Here is a 24291-nt window from a genome sequence, read left to right on the forward strand (position 1 = left end):
ATAATTTTCAATCGTTTTCGGTTCAAGTAAATCAAAAGATAAAAATATAGTATTTTTATATAAAACAATATTTATAGAAACACGTGTAAGTAATCTTTTGTAACTTAGAAGTAAAATAAATTCATACATACAATAATTTACAAAGTTATAATGTACAATAATAATTACAATGACAAGTGGCCCCTAAGTACACCAAGTGTTGGTGATAGTAACCTACTATCCGTGAGATAGAGGGGTCAACTGGAATCCTCGACAAAATCGGTATCTACAAGCTACCACAGACTTGAAATATTTGTAAAAAAGGTGGGTAAGATTTCGCAATCTCAATGAATAAACAGACATTATCATAAATATCTAAAGCCGAGTAACATGAAGGTAAGTTTGAACAACAAATTACAAACCATTTCATAAGGTTTTCAATTTATTTCTTAAACTATAAAACATTTGTAATTTACTAAAACAGTTGTTAAGACTTCTGACTTTTATTAAAAACAAGGCTTAAGAAAACTAATCCTTGGAGATACCTTAGCCGAGGCATCTAACCGAGTCTGCCAAGGTTGTTAAGATATTTACATGTGAAACACATTTTTTATTTTTAAAACAAGTCGTTCCTTGGCGTTAGCCGAGTTACAAATTCACGTGGGGGTTCGACGTGAAGTGAGCTCTAACACTACCCCGGGAGTTACCCTCATCGCCTCTACTACCAGAGTAACTATATAACCGGGTTTACCGTGCCCCTCTAATAGGCAATCCATGAAAACCCGTCACTGTAGTGACTAAACCCACCAACTTTAATAAAATTTCGACAGTATAACGTGACTTTTATTTATTTACCCAACCTATATAGCAAAAGACAACTTACATAAATTCCCAATATAATTATCAAATATAGCCACATATATACTCATATATCATAAGCCATTCATAGGAAAATATATTTTTCAAGATAATTAGTAACCTCTAATTACTCAATTTCATGATTAAAAGTTTCTTATTTCAGATAAGCAACACAATGAATTTATTTGGCACATTTATTTCTAAAACATCAAAAGTCTCATTTTAATCTCATTTTCGTTTCATAAAATACATAAAGATCATTTAAAAATAAACTCTAGATAATTTACAATAATAATAGGTTTGCTCACCGTTTGTACAAACTAATTGTTTTTTAGGTGCCCCGATCACTGTTCGTCGGGTAAGACTTCTTTGCCTTTACCGGAAGGCTCTCCTCCTAGACACATTGCAAAAATTACACAATTCACCACATTGATGCTAAATCACTATATAATTTACTTAAATCCTATACTAATGCATGGTATGAAATGCAATAGCCTAAAACGGCTTAAATGCAGTATTAACCTATTTTTGGCACTTTACCCGATAAATTGCTAACGCACTCCATTTTAGCTCTAAATTGTCCTATTTTTTCTCCAACATTTCTAGCCATTAAATATCAGCCAATAACCTTCTAAAATCATCAAAATCAGCTCACTTTCTTCCTTGAAAAATTTGGTCAAAAACGAGACATTTACTCGGTTAATTTTCCACTTTGTTTTTCTATCACATTTAACCATTTTTCATCATTTTCTCTTCATTTCTCTTACAATAAAATCAGTTCATCATCATTGTACATCAATGCATATTCTGCCAAGGGTGGGTATTGTGAAAATTTCATGCTTTCTTGCCTAATTTGATTTCTATACACATTTAACTAACTAAAACTATCAATTTAACTAAAAATCAAAACATAAAAATTTCAAATTCCTCCCCCTTGAATTTCGTCCAGCCCTTGATATCACTTTTTGATCTCTCTCCTCAAGCATGCTAAATGGAAACAAAGGCATAAGAAAGGTAGAAATCAAGCTAAAGTTGAAAAATCTTACCGTTAGATACGTAAACGGTCGAAAAACGTAATTTTTCCTTTGAATTTTCTAGTTTTCCTTTGGTTTTTCTCTTTTCTTCCTTTCCTCTCTATTTTTCTCTCTTGTTCTCTCCTTATGGCCTGCCATCACTTAATATGGGGTTTAAATGGGCTGACTTGTCATTAAAATAATATTAAATCATTAAAAAAATGCCATGTGTCAATTTCCCGTTGGCCGATTTTTAAAATTGTCTTTTAAACTTCAATTTTTCACCACTTAAAATACCATAATTATTCATACAAAAAATAAATAAATCCTATGATTTTGACAAGTTTTGGGTGGTGAAAATTACGGTTTTTACCTCGGGGTGACAAAATTACCGTTTTGCCCTTATGTTCCGAAAATTGCCGAAATTGAAAATTTTCACTTCCTATCATTAAATTATACTCCAAATAGTTAATCTTGGTCAAAAATTTCACTCCACGATCAAATTATTATTTTAGGTGTCAAAATAACGATTTTGTCCCTAAATATCAAAATTTTCAATTTTTTTCCAAATGAACCCTCGAACTCCGAACAATCATTTTTAGTCATTCCTGGACTGTAAAATATTAAGTTTCATCCTACGATTCCTATTTGAGCTAGTTCGAGATTAAATCAACTCAAGTGTACCGTTAGGTACAATATCGAGTTTCGTCTATTCTTAGGACTTTCCTAACATAATAACATGCTACTCAGTTCATGTATGTCATGACATATGTTTATAGAGTCGGGTTTTATATATAATTTATGATTCAATAAATTTTTCAAAAATGTAAAAAAATAAGCAAAGGAAAGCATATTTAAACATTTAAATATTATAAACTTCAATATGTATATATATGCTTTTATTAATATCTCTTTTTTATAAAGGATTAATAAAATTTATAAGAAGTTTAAAATATTTGAAGACAAAAAATGCACTTCTACTATTTCCAACGGAATTTTTTAATGGAATGTTCCGTTGGAAAATTTCCATTAGTAACAGCTTTTTTCAATGGAAAATTCCGTTGAAAACGTTAGCGGGCTTTCAAATTTTTTTGGGTCCTTAAACTTTCCAATAGATAATTTTCCGTTGGAAAATTGCAACGGAAATCTGTTGAAAATTCCGTTGGAAAATTTGGTGGGAGAAATTTTTTTTGGTGCTAAAAAATTCTCCAATGGATTTTCAACGGAAATATTCCGTTGGTATATTTCCGTTGAAAATTTGTCGGAAATCGGTCGGAAAAAATAACAACATTTTTTGTTAAAATTCCGTTGGAAATCTAACGGAATTTTTTCTGTAAGAAAAAATCTGTTTTCTTGTGGTGAAATACACTGAAATATAATACAACTTTGAATAAAGAAACGTTGTTTTACAATTTGTTTCCATAATTGAATTTATTCTCAATCGTTTTTATTAGTGGTACTACATCAATTTTCTTTTACAATTTTACAAATTTCTTTTGCAATGGGATGATCCTAGGTTGAATTTCGAGTTTCTGTTGTACAGTGACGAAACAAGACTGATTTATGGTTTTTGGGGGTGATCCTGATGGTAACCAGGCCTTGAGTAGCTCTTGTTTACATGTGGAACAAATCATGATAGGGTTTTCTTGAATCCTGTTGATATTTTTATGTTTTGCTACCACGCCTGGATAGTACTTTTTGTAAATCATTCATCAGTAATGAAACCATTACAAATACTTTTCAAAAAAAAAATTTATCTCATATCAATTAAAATAGTATAGTACAAAATGTTGCAAGTAGTTCAAGTAGATGGATTATACAATAATTTTTTTTAACATAATACTTAAAAAAAATTCTTACACTATTTAATAAAATTCAAATAAGTTCTTATTTTTTTATTATATTCAATCAAATTTTTATATTTTTATTTTACATCAAATAAATCTTTATAGCTAATAGTTAACAAATTATTATTAGTTACAATGTCACTTGTCATTAAATGTTTCTTGATGTTGAGTTTTTTTCTAAAAAAAATCACATTACATTGACGTAACATACTGACATATCATAATGAATAATAACATAACATTTTGATATGGCATAATGACATAATCACATGATATTTTTCACCTTCTACATCACTATATGGATATAAAATGATAAATGATATTTTGATTAATGACCAAGAGCGGATGGTAGTATATTTATGGGCCCTCAAAATTTTTACTATATACTTGCTACATTGTCAAGAACATTTTCTAACTTTTGATAAATTAATTGATTGAATGATGCTCAAAGTTGGGCACCATAGTCTGTCCTTTCAAATTAAGGGATCTAGGACTTAAAGCTTGTAATATAATTTTTATTGGTCTTTGATCATCCTCCTTTTTAGTTCTCATTTAAGGAATTAAACAGTATATAGTTGAATAAATTATTCTTGACTTTGTGGATACAGTATATAATTTGATCATGAACGGTCATAGATAATTGTGTTCTAATAGTTATTTTACATTATGCTTGTCGTGTAACATATTGATGTTAGTGAACATGATATATGATTTGTTGGAAGACAATTTTTTGTAATTTTGTTAGAGTACCCCTTTCTCAATGCTATATGGTATTTGTTTATATGAAGTCTTCTTTGTCTTTGGCCCCCAAACAAAATTGATTAACTCTGTCTCTACAAATGATAATTACTTATCAACCGTTAGTTATAAAAACATATTTAATCAAAAATAAAAGTATAAGAATTTAATTAATTATAATAAAAGAATAAATGTTTATTTGAATTTTTTTGAATGATTCATTAACTTTTTTAAACATTATGTCATTGATTTTCAAGTAAGAATACATTTGTACTATCAAGTAAGAATACATTTGTACTATCAAGTAACTATCTATATATGAGATAATTATTACAATTAGTACAACAAATCAATGAACAAAATAAACTAAAATTTATATACTTAGAAAAATATTTAACAGAAAATTGAATCAAATTCACATGTAACGTATATTATAGCAATAACAAAAAAAAGTATAGCTCGTAGGTGACAATAAAGTGAAAAGAGAGAATTTCAATAAGTAACAAACTAAATTTTTAATTTTTAGAAGGTTATAAATGCGATTAATAAAACATCACTATAAATACATGTAAAAAATTCTTTAAACTCAGAACGTAATATATACCCTTAATGAAAAGAAATTACTAAAACTTGTCAAGTTAAAATGTAAAAGTGAAGATGAAACTTATTATTTGACTCTCTTCTTAATTAACTTGACAAATAATTTTAGTGGTGTCAACATAAGAAATATACTATTTTTTTTATTAATACATATATTTTATATATATTATTCATATTCAAAAGTTGAGTGGGATCAATTAACCCCACTCATCATAACATTCCATTCTAGAGATTTTCTACTGCCAATTTTTGGTTTTTTGGATGATGCTTGCTTAACATGATATTAGAATCCAAAATTTTCATGGTTTTTTTTTTTTTTTAAAGTTTGACGTGTTTGTCCACTCTACTTTGTTGCCCTTGAGAAACTTTGCAGTTAATATACACTAGAGTTATACCCCGTGTGTTGCACGGACCAAAAATCCACTTGTCAAAAGATGGAAAACCCAACAAACCTATAATAAAACCCCTCTGACTCCCAACCCATCACATGTCAAGCACCTTCCTAGAGTTTTAAAACTCCTTCTTCAAGTCTCGGCATGAATACCCTCTTAACTGACACGAGATAAAATGAGAAGAGTTTTCTTTCAAGTATGTAATAGATATAGTACAATTATCGTTCTCTCCAGAGGCATGAAACAAAATAAAAAGTTGAGCAATGAGATGGTCGTTTTCCGTTTTCGTTGTTTCAATTCCCAGCTGCCTGGAAAACAAAATCCAGTTAAACTCCCGGGGCAATAATCCTGTTATATATTATCCCTCTTTGCTATACAGGGTACCCCCTACCTTGCTTCTCCCCAGAGCTCTAACTAATTGCTAATAGCCAGCCTTCGTTTACACGCTATGGCAGGTACCGCGTGAAGCATAAGCTAACCTTATAACATAATTATACACCAACAGCTAGGGGAAAAAATTTTGTTTATTGACGACTTTGACTTTTTTTTTTGTAATAATTTAATCAAGTGGTTTGGATAACTTATAGTATTACTTCCGTCCCAAAAATTTTATCATATTTTGAATTTTTTGTTGGTCAAAAATTTTTAAATTTGACTTCTTATATAATTGGAGCGGAGAGATTGAAAATTTACATTCTAAAAAGCTTTATCGAAGTTATCTGTTGGAGAGAGACTTGCATATATATTAAGTGATGTAGCTGTCTTGCTACCAGGTCTATATAAGTGCAGTAGCCTTGGGCAACAGGGCCTTATTCACGATTTAACATAGGCCAAAACATGAAGCTCGAGGTTGAAGTCATATCCGAAGAGATTATCAAGCCATCCTCCCCAACCCCTCATCAATTTTGCCATTATCAACTCTCTTCACTTGATCAATTAGCACCCCAAGTTTATAACCATCTGGTCCTGTTCTTCCCGACTAGAAGCGATGTCCAAATCGACAAGATCAAAAATACTCTTGACCACCTTAAGCTGTCCGTATCCAATGCCTTAACCTATTTCTACCCTATAGCTGGACGCATTAAAGATGACTTGTTCGTAGACTGCAATGATGAGGGAATCCCCTTTAAGGAAGCCCAAGTCAAGTGCCAACTTTCATAGTTTCTACAAAATCCAGTCCCTAGAGAACTCAACAAATTGTTTCCTTTTGCCCTTAATGATGCTGTGGAACTGCCAATGGGAATCCAATTCAACACTTTTGATTTTGGAGGAATAGGAATTGGCTTGTGTATTTCTCACAAAATTGGAGATGCCCTATCATACTTTACGTTTCTGAATACTTGGGCAGCCATTGCTCGTGGGGATCAGAAGAATGTAGTGTCACCAGAATTTCTATCAGCTGTGCTCTTCCCCCCACGGATCATGTCATCACTACCTGAACCAGAGGTTGACACAAATAAAAAAGCATAGCGACAAAAAGGTTTGTGTTTAGTGCCTCTAAAATAGAGGAAATTAGAGAAAAATATGCTGACAGCAGAAGCTTAGGACACCAAAAACGCCCTTAACGTATTGAGGCCCTGTCAGCTTTCATATGGAGCTGTTTCATTGCCACCATTAAGGAAAAATCAAACCCCGACAACTTCTACATGATTATTCATACAGTAAACTTACGCACAAGATTTGAGCCGGCGCTGCCTCAACAATCTTTGGAAATATTTACCGACTCGCAATAACTGTTCCATCTATGGACACGGAAAGAGATTGTTATAGTAATCTTGTTAGCCAGATGAGAGACTCTATAAGAAAAATCGACAAAGAATACGTGAGGAAACTTCAAGTTGGAGAGGATTTATTTGACTCCATCAACGAAGTAAATGAAAGTTCAAATAAGGAAGAGACGGTTCCCTTTGTCTTCACTAGTTTATGCAGGTTTCCTGCATACGAAGCTGATTTTGGTTGGGGGAAACCTATATGGGTCAGTTCTGCTAGCTTGACTACCAAGAATCTAGTTGTTTTTATGGACACTGCATCTGGTGATGGCATAGAGGCTTGGATTAATCTAAAGGAGGAAGACATAGCTGTATTTGGAAGCGACAAGGAACTTTTGCTTGCAACACTTAAAAGCTGCTAAATAAGATAACTGCCCTCAATAATTTTTCTTCTCTTTTCCCGCCTTCTCCCATTAATTCTACTTTCTTTTTTCCTGATGGGTACAGGGTTCTTTTTGTTATTAATGGTTGGATATCCCCTTTCGTTATTTTTCTAATTGCCCTATAAGTATGAATTTCAATTTTACATTTTAAATTAAATTTTAATCTAGAAATTTACCACTTTTTTATTGAAAGTAATTTCCCTAAGTTTTATCTTTAAAGGAAAATTACATTTACTACGTACATTATAGGAAAAACAAGCTTTATCAGTATTATCTTATCTTCAATGCTTAAGCAAAGGTATCCTTGATCAGAGCTGTTTTTTGTTTCTTTTATTATGAAGATCTTATCATGGATTGCCCGGGGACTCTATACATCATCCAAATGCAGCATTCTGAGGAAGCTTATTTTGAAACACAAGGCGGAAATGCTATTAATTCAAGCAAAGAAGCTTGAAAGGCTATGCAAGATTCAGATGAGTAACTTGAGTGTAACAAATGATTAGGAATGGTTTTTGGGCCCGTTAAATGGCTCTTCATGGGGCTTGTTATGTATTTGGAATAATAAAAAATGGTGGAGCAGCATCTTCAAGTTTGTTATTTCAAACTTTGCAAAATTATATGCTGTTAAGCGCTTGTGGTCAATTAGAAATCACTCATTATCATTTTTGTGGATTTTGATTGGTTGGTGGAATTTATCTTGTCTGGATTGTGGTTCCTTTTATGTTTACTTTATTGTGATCTTTTGGGTTACAGGTGCTGTGGAGTGTTTTTATGAGATTTTACAAGGTCATCTTTTGTGTATATGATGTAGCATTAGGAATCTCCTGATGTATAGATATAGATTTTTGATTGGGTTTATCTATGAGATTGGGAATTATACCTTTATTTTGGGTGAGAGGCATTCATATCAAATTCAGGGACTTGTTTTATAAGTATTTTGACGGGGTGATATCTCTTCCTCCAATGAAATTCTATTTTTTTTTTTAAAAATTCACTCATTATCGAGTCTGACTCATTAATTGTTACCACTTGGCTCTTGAATCCAATAAAGTGACCTTGGAAACTTTGGAGAACTTTCCAATTGATTGATGAGCTGTGTGAGATCATTGGTTGTATCTTCTTTTGGCACACCCTTTGGGATGTTAAGTGCTAACCACTGTGCTGTCACGTTTGCAAAGCTTGTGGTTGATAAAGATGGAATGCTCATTGCTTGGATATGAATAGACTATTTTCCTAGCTATTCGATTCTATTTTGTACATGATTGTTGTGTCAAATCTGAAAAATTGGGTGGTTATGGTTTGGATTTCAATCTCTTTTAATCTCATTGGGCATGTGGAGAAGTAAGAAGTGGAACAAGCCTGCAGGTTATGTTTGTCTTTCTTACTTTTCTTATTTCAAAGTGAACTTGCGAACTGCTTTTGAGCCTGATTGTTTTGTGTTTCCCAAAGTTGAATAGATTTTGAGGTAATAGGTTAGATTTTTTGAATCCTGTCTCCTTTCACTGGTTCTGCTGATGGCTGTTTTTTGTAAGCCATTTTGAGGTTAGTAACTTGGCTACTTTCTTTCCAAATGAGTTTTACCTCTCTTTTCTGAATGTAAGGATTTTCCTTCTTTGTAATGAATCCAACCTAAGTTTTTTTTTTTTTGTTTTTTAAAAATAGCTTTTCTACGCTGATCATGGTTGTTAGTTAGGATTGTTAAAGATGAGATGCTTCTTTCTTAGATTTGATTAGGTCATTATCTCGACCTATATGATTCTATTTCATGCATGATTGTTGTTGTAAGCTTCTATGGTTTTTATGCATAGTGTCATGAGTCAACCTTGTATAGGGTTATGATAGGGTAGAACTGCTTAGGTGATTAAGTCTTTTATACCCTTAGGAGGGATGTCCCCCTTTTAAATATTTTAATGACACTTGGTGACATCTTTAGAAATGCTTGTTAAGTCCTAAGGGGAAAAGCCCTTAAAGAAATGAATGTCCCCATCTCATGCCTTGTAATGGTTCTCAGTGAAATACTTGTAAAACCTCGTAAATTTTTTATAGAGGATGAGCAATTAGCAAATTGTTGGGCTACCTCACTAGTAAATGTATATTTGTAGCTAACCATCTAGGGCCGCATTTATGGCCCGATGATGGCATGTCTTGGTTCCTTTTTACTTAATTCGATATTAATAAAACATTTTCTTTATGTAGCTCTAATGGTTGCATATATGGCATTCGTTATGCCCTATGATTTCGATGTTGCATTGCCTTAAACTAATTTGTGGCTATTATTGATATTTGTTCAAATATAAATGAGTCATTGGCTAACTTGTGTGGAAGCATTCATTCAAGCACCACACGGACTATCGCATACTTAAGCGAAGGAACATAGTTCATAACAATTGATATCATAACATGAGCAAGATGTGCTAAGTGAAAGAGTAAACACGATGACCATGCGAAGTGGACTAGAGGGCATCGGAGAATTGATGAGTTAGAGGCCGCAGTGGCCGTAATAAAAGCTTAGATGGTGTTATGTGAGTGGATAGATGAAATTGAGATAGTCTAGTAAAAACTGTCCAAGATAACAAATAACTTAAGTGATGAGACCAAGGATATGTTGAGCAGCACTCTTCAAGGCAAGTTTGGAAAACTGAAAGCTCATGTATATTTCTTAATTATTGTTGCAAGTTCTACTAGTGCAAACTCAGGAGATAGAGGGAAAGGGCGCTAAAGTTCTAGAGCCCAAGTGATATGAAGGGGACAAAGATGCAAAAAAGTTAGAGAACTTCCTTTTTGATATTAAACAAATACTTCCAAGCTGTGCATACGGAGTTGGAAGAAGACAAGGTGGCAATTACCGCAATGTATCTTGTAGGGGATGCAAAATTATAGTGGTGTTCTAAATTTGTCGATAGTCAGTGCCACATCTAAACTTAGGTGGACTTTAAGCAAGAATTGAAGAATCAATCTTTCCATGAGAATGTAGAGTACATGGCTCGGTGGAAGTTGGAAGAGTTGACGCAAACCAGATTAGTATGGAAATTTGTGAGAAACATCTCTATCTTAATGCTAAATATTAGGGACATGATCGAGAAAGATAAGTAGTTCTATTTTCTCAAAGGTCTGAAGCCATGAGCGACAAAAGATACAAGACGTCACTTCAACAATAGTGGTTGCTAAACGTCTTATTGATTATAGTGATAACTCAAATAAACATGACTCTCTTTTAAGAATTTGTAGCTTGAGCTCCAACAGTGGGGCAAAATTTCCAAAAGTTAACAAAACCTCGAATGAGGAAGGAAAAAAAAGACCTCCTGTTAGGGACACACCCCAGCCAAGAACAACTAAGTCTTGAGACTTCAAACCTCAAGCTTTCTCTACAATGAACCTCATTGGGTAGTTGATTGCCCTCATCGAGTAGCTTTTAATGTGATATGTACTATTAATGTGGAAACACATTAAGCTCAAACCCCAAATGAGGAAGTTGAGGAAGAGCCAGCCGATATGGGTTCAATTCGGTTCCTTAGTGCCTTACAAGCGCAATTAAAAAAGATGAAGAAAGAGTGTTAACGAGGTCTCATGCATGTGGATGTGTTGTTGGAAAATAAAAAGACCAAAGCCATGCTCGACATGTGAGCCTTTGATACATTCACCACCCTAAGAGAGCCAAAGAGATGTGGTCTCAAGGTTAAGAAAGACTTCGGGTAGATGAAAATAGTCAACTTGACAGCCTCTGCTGTTATGGGGAACTCTAAAGACGCAAAAATTAAGATTGGTTCTTGGGAGGGAAATATGAACATGACTATGACCACTATAGATGATTTTAATATTGTTCTGAGCTTGGATTTTATGACGAAAGCACAGGCCATCCATTACCTATTATGAGTTGCTTAATGTTTTTAAAAGAACAACCTTGTGAGGTACTAGCTATAGTTTTATTGAAAAGTGAGAAAGGGATTATATCAACTATCTAGTTCAAGAAAAGGATTACAAAGGAAGAGCCTTCCTACATGGCTATGCCCATCTACAAAGACGAAGATAGCACAAATCCAATAGCCGATGAAGTGAAGTTGATTTTGGGAGAATTTTAGGATATGATGCCAAAACAGCTATCTAGGGTTTAACCACTTCGACTGGCTATTGATCATGAGATAAAATTACTCTTGGGCGTCAAGCCACTTGTAAAGAGGCCATACAACATGGCTTCTTTAGAGCTAACGGAGTTAAGAAAACTATTAGATGAGCTAATAAAAGCAGGATTCATCCCACCTCAAAAGCACCTTTTAGGGCTCTGGTACGTTTCCAAAAAAACCAAGATGGGAGTTTGTAGTTATGCGTGGACTATAGGGCTCCGGACAAAGTCATAATAAAAAATAAATATTCAATTCCCCTTATAGTAGATCATATTGATAAGCTAAGTCATACAAAGTACTTCTCTAAATTAGATATGAGATCGGGCTACCATCAAGTAAGAGTTGCCGATGAAGATGAATTGAAAACCACATATGTAACATGGTATGGTATGTTTGAATTTCTTTTTATGCCTTTTGGACTAACCAATGGTCTTGCCACTTTTTGCACATTGATGAATCAGGTTTTCCATGATTATCTGGACAAGTTCGTGGTAATCTACTTGGACGATATTGTGGTGTATAGTTCAACCTTAAAGGAGCATTAAAGGCACTTGCGGTAGGTTTTTCAAAGGTTACGAGATAACCAGTTGTATGTGAAAATAGAGAAATGCGCATTTGCATAAACCCGAATTCAATTCCTTGGCCATATAATTGAACAAAGGCATATCCGAATGGATATGTAGAAGGTGAAGACTAGGCTATCAAAGAGCCATAAGAATACAATTGTACTTCGCTCTTTCTTAGGGTTAGCCAACTATTATCGAAGATTTGTGAGAGGTATTAAAAAAAATGATGGTACTTACAAAGCTGCTTAAAAAGGGACAGAAATATGATTAAACACCTTAATGTCAACAAGCTTTCAAAGATTTGAAGAAAGTAATGATGACGAATCTTGTCCTGTCACTCTCAGATATTAAAAAACCTTTTGAGGTATAGACAAATGCATCAGACTTTGCTCTTGGAGGGGTGTTATTGCAAGAGGGACATCCAATCGCATTTGAAAGTCAAAAGCTGAACGAAGATGAAATTAGATACACAATATAAGAAAAAGAGTTCTTAGCTGTGATTCATTTCTTACGATGTGGCGACACTACTTATTAGTGTCTCAGTTCATGGTTAAGACAAATAATACTACAGTTAGTCACTTTCTCATTCAGTTGAAACTTACAGCTAAACATGTGAGATGATAAGAGTTCTTAGCCAAGTTTGATTTCTAGTTCAAACACAAGTCCGAAAGGCTAATTAAGCAATAAACGCCCTCAGCAGAAAGGATGAATTCGTAGCTCTCAAAGTTATAGCTCCGATCATAGCCAGCAAAGTAACTACGAATATTCACAACCTTATTGAAAAGAACTTAAAAAGAGACCCCTAAGCCATTGCCATCATGAAATTAATAGAGAATGGGAAGTCTAAATATTTTTGGTAGAAAATGGACTTTTACTAACAAAAGGACCACGGATATTTATTTCGAGAGTTAGAGAGTTAAGACAAAAATTGATGTGGGAACGTCATGACACTCCGTGGGCAGGACATCCAGGTTAGTAGCACATGGTGGCATTATTGAAACAAGGTTATCATTAGCACCATATGCGGCAAGATATGATGGATTATACCTACACATGCCTTATTTGCCAATAGGACAAAGTGGAAAGACAAAAATAAACAAGAATGCTTGAACTGCTACCAATGTCGAGCAGGTAATGGGAAAACATTTCTCTTGACTTCATAGTAAAGCTCCCTAAAGTGGGAGATTCGATAGCAATTCTAGTGATAATGGATTGTTCTTCAAAGTATGCTACATTTATCCAGTGTGAAAGTTTGGCTCAACAAAAGAAACAACCTATACAGTTTTCAAACATGTGGTAAAATACTTGGGCGTACCTAAGAGCATTATCAACGATAAAGATCCACGGTCTACTGATTTCTTTTAGAAAGAGCTTTTCAAGCTATTGGGTCAAAACTCAACATCTCCTCTAATTATTATCCACAAATAGATGGTCAAACAAAACGCTTCAATAGATTGTTGAAGGAATGTCTACGACACTTCGTACAAGCAAATAAGAAGAATTGGTCTAATCTATTAGATGTGGCTTAATTATGTTTCAATTTGCAAAAAAGTTCAACCACAAACAAAAGCCTTTTTAAGGTTGTCACTGGGCAACAACCTAGACTTCCCCACACATTAGTGGAATCTTATAGCGAGAAGGGCCCTCAAGCATTTAACTTTGCTAAAGAGTGGAAACAGAATACTAAGATCGTTGAGCATATTTAGAGAAAGCCTTTAGTCACATGAAGAAGTGGGCAAACAAAGGTCAAAGAGAGCAACACTTTAATGTGGAGGACTTTGTGCTAGTGAAATTGCGACCCAAACAACTCAGATTCTTAAGAAAAAGAGATAGATGACTAGTGTGGAAGTATAGAGGCTTCGTACAGATTACGGTGAAGGTGGGGAAAACCTCTTACAAGATTGATCCACCTAAGTGGATGAAGGTGCATCCAGTGTTTCACGTTAGCAACCTGAAGCTGTTCCATGCAAATCTAGCAGATGCAAGCAAGAGTCAAGCCACAAGAGCTACCATCACCACTAAGCCACCATCACAATACCAAGCAGAGGAAATTCTTGCAGAGAAGATTATCATAATCAATCGACAACCAACATAGGAGTATTTGGTGAAATAGAAACGCTTGGGAACAGATGAAATCACTTGAGAGAAAGAAGTTGATCTTCGTGTCTTCAAGTAAAAGATTGACGAGCTCCAAGTGAACCAGTTAATGAGGACATCGACAAATTGAGTAGGGGAGAATGTCATGAGCCAACTTTGTATAAGGCTATGACAGGGCAAAACTACTTAGGAGATTAAGTCTTTTGTACCCTTAAGAGAGATATCTCCCTTTTAAACATTGTAATGGCACTTGGTGATATCTTTAGACATGCTTATTAACTCCTTCAAGGAAACACCCTTTAGGAAAGAAATGTCCCCATCTCACATCTTGTAACGGTTCTTGGTGAAATACTTGTAAAACCTCGTAAACTCTTTTTATGGAGTGAGTAGGCCACGAATTGTTGGGTTGCCTCACTAGTAAATGTATGTTTGTAGCTAATCATCTAGTGCTGCTCTTATGACTCGATGATGGCATGTCTTGGTCCCTTTATATTTATTTTGATATTAAGAAACTATTTTCTTTATGTGGCTCCAGTGGTTACGTATATGACATTTGTTATACCCTATGATTTCGATGTTGAGTTGCCTTAAACTAATTTGTAACTATTATTTATATTTGTTCAAATATAAACGAGTTATTGGCTGACTTGTATGAAAGCATCCATTCAAGCATTGTACAAACTATCATATACTTAAATGAAAGAACGTAGGCTGTGACATACAACGTAGTAGCTGAAGGAATGTTAAGTGATTTGGAGGTGAATTGTTTTACTTCAGTTTTGCTAATTTTTCTGTCTATTTTGAAACAAGTCTCTGTTTTTTCAGTAGCTTGTCTAATTATATTATTGATCTTTTATTAATAAAAATTACCTACTGGCTTTGAAAAAATTTAAATAGCTCAATAAATCAAAGATGAAAAAAACAAAGACATTATCTTTCCAACCGATACAGGGAATCCTGCCGTTGCTCAGTAAATCAACGACTGAGATGGGTGAGTCCCTCTGGAGTAGGAATGCGGTTGGCATGAATCTTACTGGCGTGTTTGAATGAGACCCATGCGGGCCATGCCATTATCCAATGTGATTTGATGTCTGTCTCTTTACCTGCCCTTTGGGTTCTCCTACAGGTACACGACACACGTGAGATTCAAAATTCAAGATTCAAGCAGACTTCGAGTATGGAATTATTGCGTATAATAAGGTTTTTTTTAGTTCACATGATAAGATTACAAAAAATTGATAAAACTCATATGTGGGATGGAAATGCTATAGAGATCAGATGGTAGGAGCTATGGATTGGAAAAGGCTTTGTTTCTCCGCACAAGTTACGAATCATTGGCCAGACATGTTGAATTTTTCAGCATTTAAATTTCAGTACCACCGATAAACAAATGCAATAAAAAGAATATCAACGTCAGATATACATACGACGCAACAAGTCAAGACAAAAACCAATGTTTCTGGTTGTCCATTCCTCTGTTCTCTTTCAATACCTGTATAAGTTTCGAGACAAAAACAACAAGTCAATTTCAATACAAAACAACAATTCAATTACAATTTCTTGCATTATTACTTTCTTTTTAATTACTTATAACTACCATTGATTTTCTACGTTTCTACCAAATTGCTACATAAATTGTAGGACTAATTTACTCGACAGTAGCAACTCTGTATAAGCATGATTGCATGGTCCACTGGGCAACACAAAACCTCGTTTTTAGCTTGACTTACATCATGAAGCTTGAGGTTGAAGTGATATCCAAAGAGATTGTCCTGCCATCCTCTCCAACGCCGGACCGGCTTCGTCGCTACCAACTCTCTTTCCTTGATCAACAACTCTCACAATTTATAACCCTTTGGTCCTGTTCTACCCGGAAATATGTGATTCCCAAGCCAACAAAATCAAGACTTCTGATCAGCTTAAACAGTCCATTTCCAACAACCTAACCTATTTCCACCCACAAGCCGGACGCATTATATGCAACTTGTATGTTGATTGCAACGATGAGGGCATACCTTTATTGGAAGCCAGAGTCAAGTGCCAACTTTTAGATGCCATAAAAAATCCTGTCCCTTATGAACTTAACAAATTACTTCCATTTGAAGTACATGATCCTGAAGAATTTCTTCTAGGAATTCAATTCAACATCTTTGACTGTGGAGGAATTGGTGTTCGTGTGTGCATTTCTCACAAAGTCGGAGATGCCCTGTCATTTTTCACGTTTGTGAATATGTGGGCAGCCATTGCTCGCGGGAAGAGCAAAGTGATGGCCCCAGAATTTGGTTCAGCCTCGCTTTTCCCACGACGGAGCCTTTCAGGGGGTATAGCCCAAGCATTCCCCGACCGAAAGAAACAATCATAACAAAAAGGTTTGTGTTTACTGCCTCTAAAATAGAGGAAATCAGAGGAAAAATATGCCGATTATTCCAGCTTAGAAACCCAAACACGCCCAACTTGCATTGAGGCCTTATCAGCTTTCATTTGGAGCCGTTTTGCTGCTGCCACTGACGTAAGATCAAGGCCTGATACGCTTTGCGCAATTTTTCATATGGTAAACTTACGTACAAGAATAGATCCGCCTCTGCCAGAGTATTCTGTTGGGGAATCTTTATAGCTTTGCAATGCCAGTTCCATCCACGGACAGTACTGGAGAAAGCTGTCATTATCTAGTTACCCAGATAAGAGACTCCATCAAAAAAATCAACAAAGAATTCGTGAGGGAGCTCCAAGGTGGATATGATCACTTGGACCATATCAAAGAGATGGCTGTTAGGTATACCAAAGGAGAGATGGTTTCCTTTACTTTCACTAGCTTATGCAGGTTCCTCTGTACGAAGCTGATTTGGTTGGGGCAAACCCGTTTGGGTAGGTTCCGCTGCTCGAAATATTAAAAACGTAGTTACTTTCATGGATACCGTATATGAGAATGGAATAGAGGCTTGGATTAGCCTACAGGAGGAGGAGATGTCAAAATTTGATTCTAACGAGGAATTGCTTGCATATATTGCTCCAAAAAGCTTGTAAAGGATATTATAACGAGAAAATTGTGAGAAATGGACCTTCTGATATAGTGATTTCAAAAATAACCATTCATATAAAATTATTTGTTTCTAGTCAAAAAGAAGCATGAGTAGACCAAAATGCCTTTAAAAATATCATTTCAAATTAGGGTCCCGATATCTCCCTTTCGCCAGAGAGAAAATAAAAATAAATAAATAAATACTCAGCTGTTTGAGCTCGCTCATCTTTCTCTCTCAGCTCTCTGAACTGTCTCAACTATGTCAACTCTCCGTTGAGCACCATCGTCATCAGCTCTCTCAGCTCGCTGAACTGTATGAGCTCTATCAACTATTTGTTGAGCACCATAGTCATCGAGCTGTAGTTTATCTCTCGGCATCTGGCCATATTGTCGTAGATTAACAAACCCTATAGTAGAGATGACATCAAGGTATGTTATTGGGTTTATTGCTGCAACACTTAAATTTTTGAAACATTTGGTGTAAATTAGAACATGGATTAGAAACATTGCTCAGAGTTGTTACACGCCATGCATTTATAACATGTGTTAACATTATTTTAGCGTGTCATGACATTGGTTATTTTAGGCAGTTCGTGTAACGAGTCAGTAATTACACTGATTGACGTATCACACGTCATGGGTATTTTAGGCCAATTCGTGTAAGGACACAGTAATTATAGTGATTGGCGTGTCAGCGTTGGCGTGTTACAACATTTGACTTGATACGCATGGTGTGTTACAACATTTTATGTTATACGCATGGCGTGTTACAACATTTTATGTTATATGCATGACGTGTTATAACATTTTATGTTATATGCATGACGTGCTACAACATTTTACGTTATATGCATCGCGTGTTACCATATTTTACTTTATATGCATGGCATGCTACTATTAAGGACGATCAGGATATTGCATTAATTTTGCTAGAACAAAGGAATGTTTTGGCTGCATATGTTAGCATCAAGGGACACCAAACAAATGTTATATCACATGAAAAAGCTGAACAACATGGTAATTAGCTCAATCAAAATGAGATATACAATGCTTCACATATACCACAATATTCGATCCGTAACCCACAACAATGGCAATTGACGTATGCACAAGAGTTTGTGTAGCCTGGTAGACACATGACATTCACAGAACAGTTGGCTGCACAATTTCGATCAAGATGTGCATCGAACCAATTAGTTACTTGTGTCCAACAAATGCAACGATCGGATGAAACTGTACAGGGTGTAATAGCATTTTCAAATGAAAATGTGACACTTGAGGATAACACTGCGACGTTGGAGGGTGACAATGCTACGCTCGAGGATAATACTACATTTGATGAGCGAAATGAGGATTTGTTCCCTGCCGGTGAAGATAGATTTGATGACAATTCGGATGATGGGCTTGATGAATGGCATGATGAGAGTTCAGATGAGGCTAGCTTTATGACAGTGACATTCCAATTTGCAACAATGTTGAAGGCGAAACAGAACCTGTTGGAGGTGTTGATGTAGGAGATATTCAGTGTGATGACCCCATATACAATAATGCCATCGCTGATGAGAACGGAGATTCGTTCCCCTGGTACATTGCTCCATGATAGTTATCAAGAAAGGGGAAATAGAGGGATATCTCATACGTGGGTAATTCTAGGTGCAGAAAGGTTTTTTTTCCAAACAATTATAGCTGAGGAGTTGACATGTGCCGATGATCGCTTATACAAAGGAAGAATATTTTCCTCGAAGACCAAGTTGAAACGAGCTTTGAATATGTTGGCTCTAAAAGAGCAATTTGGGATAAGAGTAAAAGGTCATGTAAAGCTCGTTATGAGGTTGGTTGCAAGGACAAGGCATGCAAGTTTAGTGTGAGTGCAACGAAGTTACCTGAAGGAGGAGAATATTGGCAAGTTCGGATGCTCCACAAAGTACACACGTGTACTGTCGATGGTTTGCAAGGGTGATTTGCAACCGCGAGTGTGAAGATAATTGCTGAACTTATGTGACACAAGCTTCAGGCTAATGGAGTAAGCTTCAGGCTAATGGAGTAGCATTGAGACCTAAGGACATAATTGGTGAGATGAGGGTTCAGTGGGGATTGGAATACTTGTATGGTAAGGCTTGGCAAGCGAAGGAGTATGCGAAGAGGCTTGTTTTCGATCCCCCAAAGGAGTCATTACAACTACTACCCTAGTATTTTTATATGTTGGAACATGAAAATCCCGGCACAGTCACTACAGTGGCTACTGATGAGGCAGAAAGATTGAAATATTGTTTCTGGGCATATAGGGCTTGTATTTGGGGGTTTAGGGATGTAATACGTCCTACAGTTGCAATTGATACGACACATCTGAAAGGCAGGTTCAAGGGTGTTTTGCTTGTCGCTGTATGCAAAGATGTGAACGAGTGCGTATATCCAGTTTCGTTTGGTATTGGCCATGTTGAGGACGAAGACTCGTGGACGTGATTTCTTAGCAAGCTGCGTGATGCGGTTGGTTGTCCTAAAAACACTATGTTCATTTCTAATCAGCATCTCAGCATTAAGAAAGCAATCCAAAATGCATACCCAAAAGCACACCACAATTTATGCAGGTACCACTTGAAGAAAAACTTTAAAAACAAGTTCAAGCGCGATGACGTTTCTATGATTTTCACCCTTGCTTGAGATTGCTGTAAGGTTTCTGATTTTAACAGACATATGAACTAGCTCAAGCAGATTCACGCCGGAGCCCACGCTGACCTTATGAGAATAGGCCTTGAGAGATGGACATGTGCTTGTTCACCAACAAGGCGATACCAAATGATGACATCCAACATTGCGGAATGTGTTAACTCATGCTTGATCGAGTACATCAGAGACATGTTCCAGCGTTGGTTCCATGACCGGTACGAGGAGGCTGTCAAGGTGACCACCCCCTCAACCCTTGGGTTGCCAAGCAATTGAGCAAACGGTTCAATGATGCACATCGCTTTGTGGTTAAACCTATCAATCGAGTGAAGTTCGAAGTTAAAGCCAAGAAGATGGATGGACTTGTAAACCTATCCACGAAGACGTGTTCATGTTGTGAGTTCCAAATAGATTTACTACCATGCAGCCATGCCATTGCAGCAATAAGGTCAAAATATTTTTATTTCTTATTTGAACTCTAATTGACATAGTATTTACATTGTGCTTGAACATTGAGTTCATTGTATTTCTCAGTAAATGCAAATGTGAAGCCATTGAATTCTGCATTAACTACTACAAGACAACCATTTTGGTGGAGGGTTATGTGGGATCCATTCGCCCGGTAGGGCATCCTAGTGAGTGAGACATCCCCCTTCATGTGAAACAAATTGTCGTCTTGCCACCACCTTAGCGAGGCCAAGTGCGAGGACCTAGGGGGAGAAGGATTCCATCAACCGATGAAGGCAATTGAGCATGGAGATGTTCGCAATGCAAGAGGTACGAGCATAACAAATAGAATTGCCCATCCTCATTTACAGTTCCATCCACAAATCTGGCACCATTTCCAAGTCAATCGGTGCCTCCACGAGTGCGCCGACCGAAAGCATGTTCAAGTTGTAGACAAACAGGTCACACACGCAACAACTGTCCAATACGAAGGACAATGTTTGAAAACGTAGGGTGTCTTGTGGATGAAGATAACTTGTCGGCCTAACTAAATGTGTAACCCATGTGCAATACCTTTGTCACAATTTTCTCTTGCAGTATGTTACATTCATTCATATTTGGATTTTGTATTTGTTAGTTTCCTCTTGTAGATGAGTCTTTATTTATTTTTATTAATTTTGTAGATATGTTATTTAATTATTCATTTCATTTTGTCCGTAGTTTTGAACACTGAATAGACTTGCGAAGTCCTTATACTGTTACTCCCTTTCTCACATTTTATTATGACTTGTATTAAACAATTAATGATTTAATTTAATTCCTTTCTATTTCATTTGATTTAACCTTTTATGTTCTTACAATCAAATCTCTTAAGAGATATAAAATTAATTCATCTAACTTTAGTAGCTTTCTAAATCCTCATATTCAATTTGTTTTTGTAATTTTTTAATTACAACATTTATTTTATCATATTAATACCTCTATATAAAACTTTAAGCCAATCACTTCACAAAATAATAATAATATTGTACCAAGGAGTTTACTTCAAAGGATGCAAGTCTAGAAAGAGAAAATTTTGGACTAATTAAAAACATATGATATGAAATTTATGATTAAAACACATGACTTGACCAAACAAATTTAAAAAATTTATGGATCATCCAATCGAATTTCATCTATGAATCATCATAATTATTTTTTATTAAATTAAAATATTTTAAAAATAAAATTAAAATATAAAGACGAAAATTCTTGAAAAATATATTATGCTAAGCTGACACGCTGAGTGCATGCAGATTTCTGTGGTGACATGCTGAATTCTTACATTATTGTGGGGTGACATGGCATGCCCCATCTTGTGGTGACATGCTGAGTGGAAGTAGATAGTTGGAATGACACGCTGAGTGCATGCAAATTTTTGTGGTGACACGCTGACTTCTTACAGTATTGTGAGGTAACACGACGCACCCCAATTGTGGTGACATGCTAAGTGGAACCAGATAGTTGGCGTGACACACTAAGTGCATGTAGATTTTTATGGTTACACGCTAACTTCTTGCAGTATTATGGGCTGACATGGCATGCCCCATCTTGTGGTGACACACGGAGTGGAACTAGATACTTGGCATGACACACGGAGTGCATGCAGATTTCGGTGGTGAAACCCTGACTTCTTTCAATATTGTGGGATGACACGACATACCCCAATTATGGTGACACGTTGAGTGGAACAAGATACTTGGCGTGACATGTTGACCTGTTCCAGTTTTCAAGGGTGAGACGCCATGCCCCAATGGGGTGACACGCCACGTGGTTGCAGTATTAATTTAAAGGCACTGTGTTTGAATTGAGAGAGTAAAAGTAATGTATAAAATGTACAAATATTAAAATTACTAAAATTAATTGTATATACAAAAAATGTACAGACAATGGTCGATATGTTCAGGGTTCGCTCTCACAACTGTTGGAAAAAATTTCTAGAGCGTATTAGCGACGCATATTTGTAATCATATTCTGCTTAACTCTTATCGATTCTGATTGCAAAATATCATCAATGTACCTTATAATGAACATACCGCAGTTGACAATATCATTTTGCCGATGCATTTTAACTTTTGGCAAATGAATTTTCAATGGCATCGGCTTCAAATCCCATGTCTTCTTGCGTGTTTTGTTGAAATAACTAGCTTGGTGGCATATGATTGGCATAATTATCGTAAGGGGTGTCATCTGAGCCACTCGCACTCCGTTATCCTTAGCATCCAAAGTTCTTGTGGAGTCCACCACCTTGATCGTCCACCTCACCAAGTCGATCTTCGCTACCACCTACTGCCCACCCATATTGTAAGGCACAAAGATGAAATCGACATCTTCTTATTTTTTGCCGTATGTCTGCTTTTCACCCTCCATGTACCCCATAACTCATCTGGAATTTCCATATTCGACCGGGCATCTTCAGTTGGAAATGAGGTGTGTAGCATATAGATGGTGTCCTGTGAAGCATGTATACATTAGCTTACACTTAATGCAATAAAAAACTTAGTATTTTCAGAATTGAAAATTTTTCAAATAAACTTACAAAGAATATCGTGTCAACCACGCATGCACGGGTAGTGTACAACTTCGACTTCGACCTTGTCATCCACTTACAAAGTACACTGAGGCATGCATTTATATGTTCACTAGTCATTTCTTCTTTGGGATCCTCTAATGTTGTGAAAAAGTCAGCCCCTTGATCCCTTAAGATCCCGACATTACGCCTGTATATGTAATAGAATGAGTTTGAAAAGCCTTGGTGGATTAATGTTTCATTAAAAACCAATATTTGCAATGTTATTTATGAGCTTACCTCGCACACTCGTCTTTCTTGAAAGCTTTGTATGTTTTAACCGTTGCCCTCTTTACTTCTCGATAACCCAATGAAGGGTAGACATACGGGCTTACCTTGTGGTTACTCGCCATTTTCACCCATGCTTGCTCAGTTAAGCCTGAAATTTATGTTGCACGATGATGGACATCAAATGACTTTGGTGATCACAACTGTGAGCCGTTGGCTTCAGGAGTGCTCTGAAGAAAATGGTCCCCTCCTACTGTTGCCTCGACTAATGCATCGGTTTGAGGAAGATGCTCTCCTTCAACCACGATTGATTGAAGGTCCCCCTTCCCTCCAGTAGATGCATCAATAATCGAATCCGCTTCAAGAACAGGGTCTTTTTCGGTATCATCTAATTGAAGGGTCACATCCCTTGCCATAGCATCATCCGGATCAGCCTCAAGAACAGGGTCTCCGTTAGCATCAGCAACGTCATCGTGAATGTGGACACCAGGTTCATCATGCTGCCCATCATTAGCATCATCGTGGTTCTCACCAGCACTGTGAGATGAAGGACTGCCCTATAGAACAAGACAAATGGAAAAATTCGTTAGCTCATATAATACCACAAACCATAAACCGATAACAAAAAATAGAACTACACCTACTAAATGTAAACGACCAATATATGAGCGAAGATAGAATAACGTACTTGTGATTTTAGGCCGTCTAGAATCCGAGCAATGACACGATCCTTAAATGTCTGCATTGCTAGAGTCAACGATTGAATTGAAGCTTTGAGCTCCGACATGTCTTTTTTATACCGATGCATGATTCGTCGTAGTTGACGCTTCATGACTACTTCGTCATTGACTCTTGTTGAATGGGTCAACTGCAATAATGTACATTACTGTGTTATTCAATAATCATATATGGAATTATTGAACATTACCCGTTAAAATTTTAATATCCTTACTGGTGACTCT

The 24291-nt window shown here is 36.0% G+C and overlaps 2 pseudogenes; both read left to right on the plus strand.

Annotated features, from left to right (window-relative positions):
- Positions 1 to 6264: 6264 nt before the first annotated feature.
- On the plus strand, positions 6265 to 7637 carry LOC18609671 (stemmadenine O-acetyltransferase pseudogene; annotated as a pseudogene).
- Positions 7638 to 16010: 8373 nt separating this feature from the next.
- LOC108660803 (stemmadenine O-acetyltransferase pseudogene) lies at positions 16011 to 17387 on the plus strand (annotated as a pseudogene).
- Positions 17388 to 24291: the final 6904 nt, after the last annotated feature.

This window comes from Theobroma cacao, chromosome 2 (genome assembly GCF_053813885.1).
Source record: "Theobroma cacao isolate CCN51 chromosome 2, ASM5381388v1, whole genome shotgun sequence".
NCBI classification, from domain to species: Eukaryota; Viridiplantae; Streptophyta; class Magnoliopsida; order Malvales; family Malvaceae; genus Theobroma; species Theobroma cacao.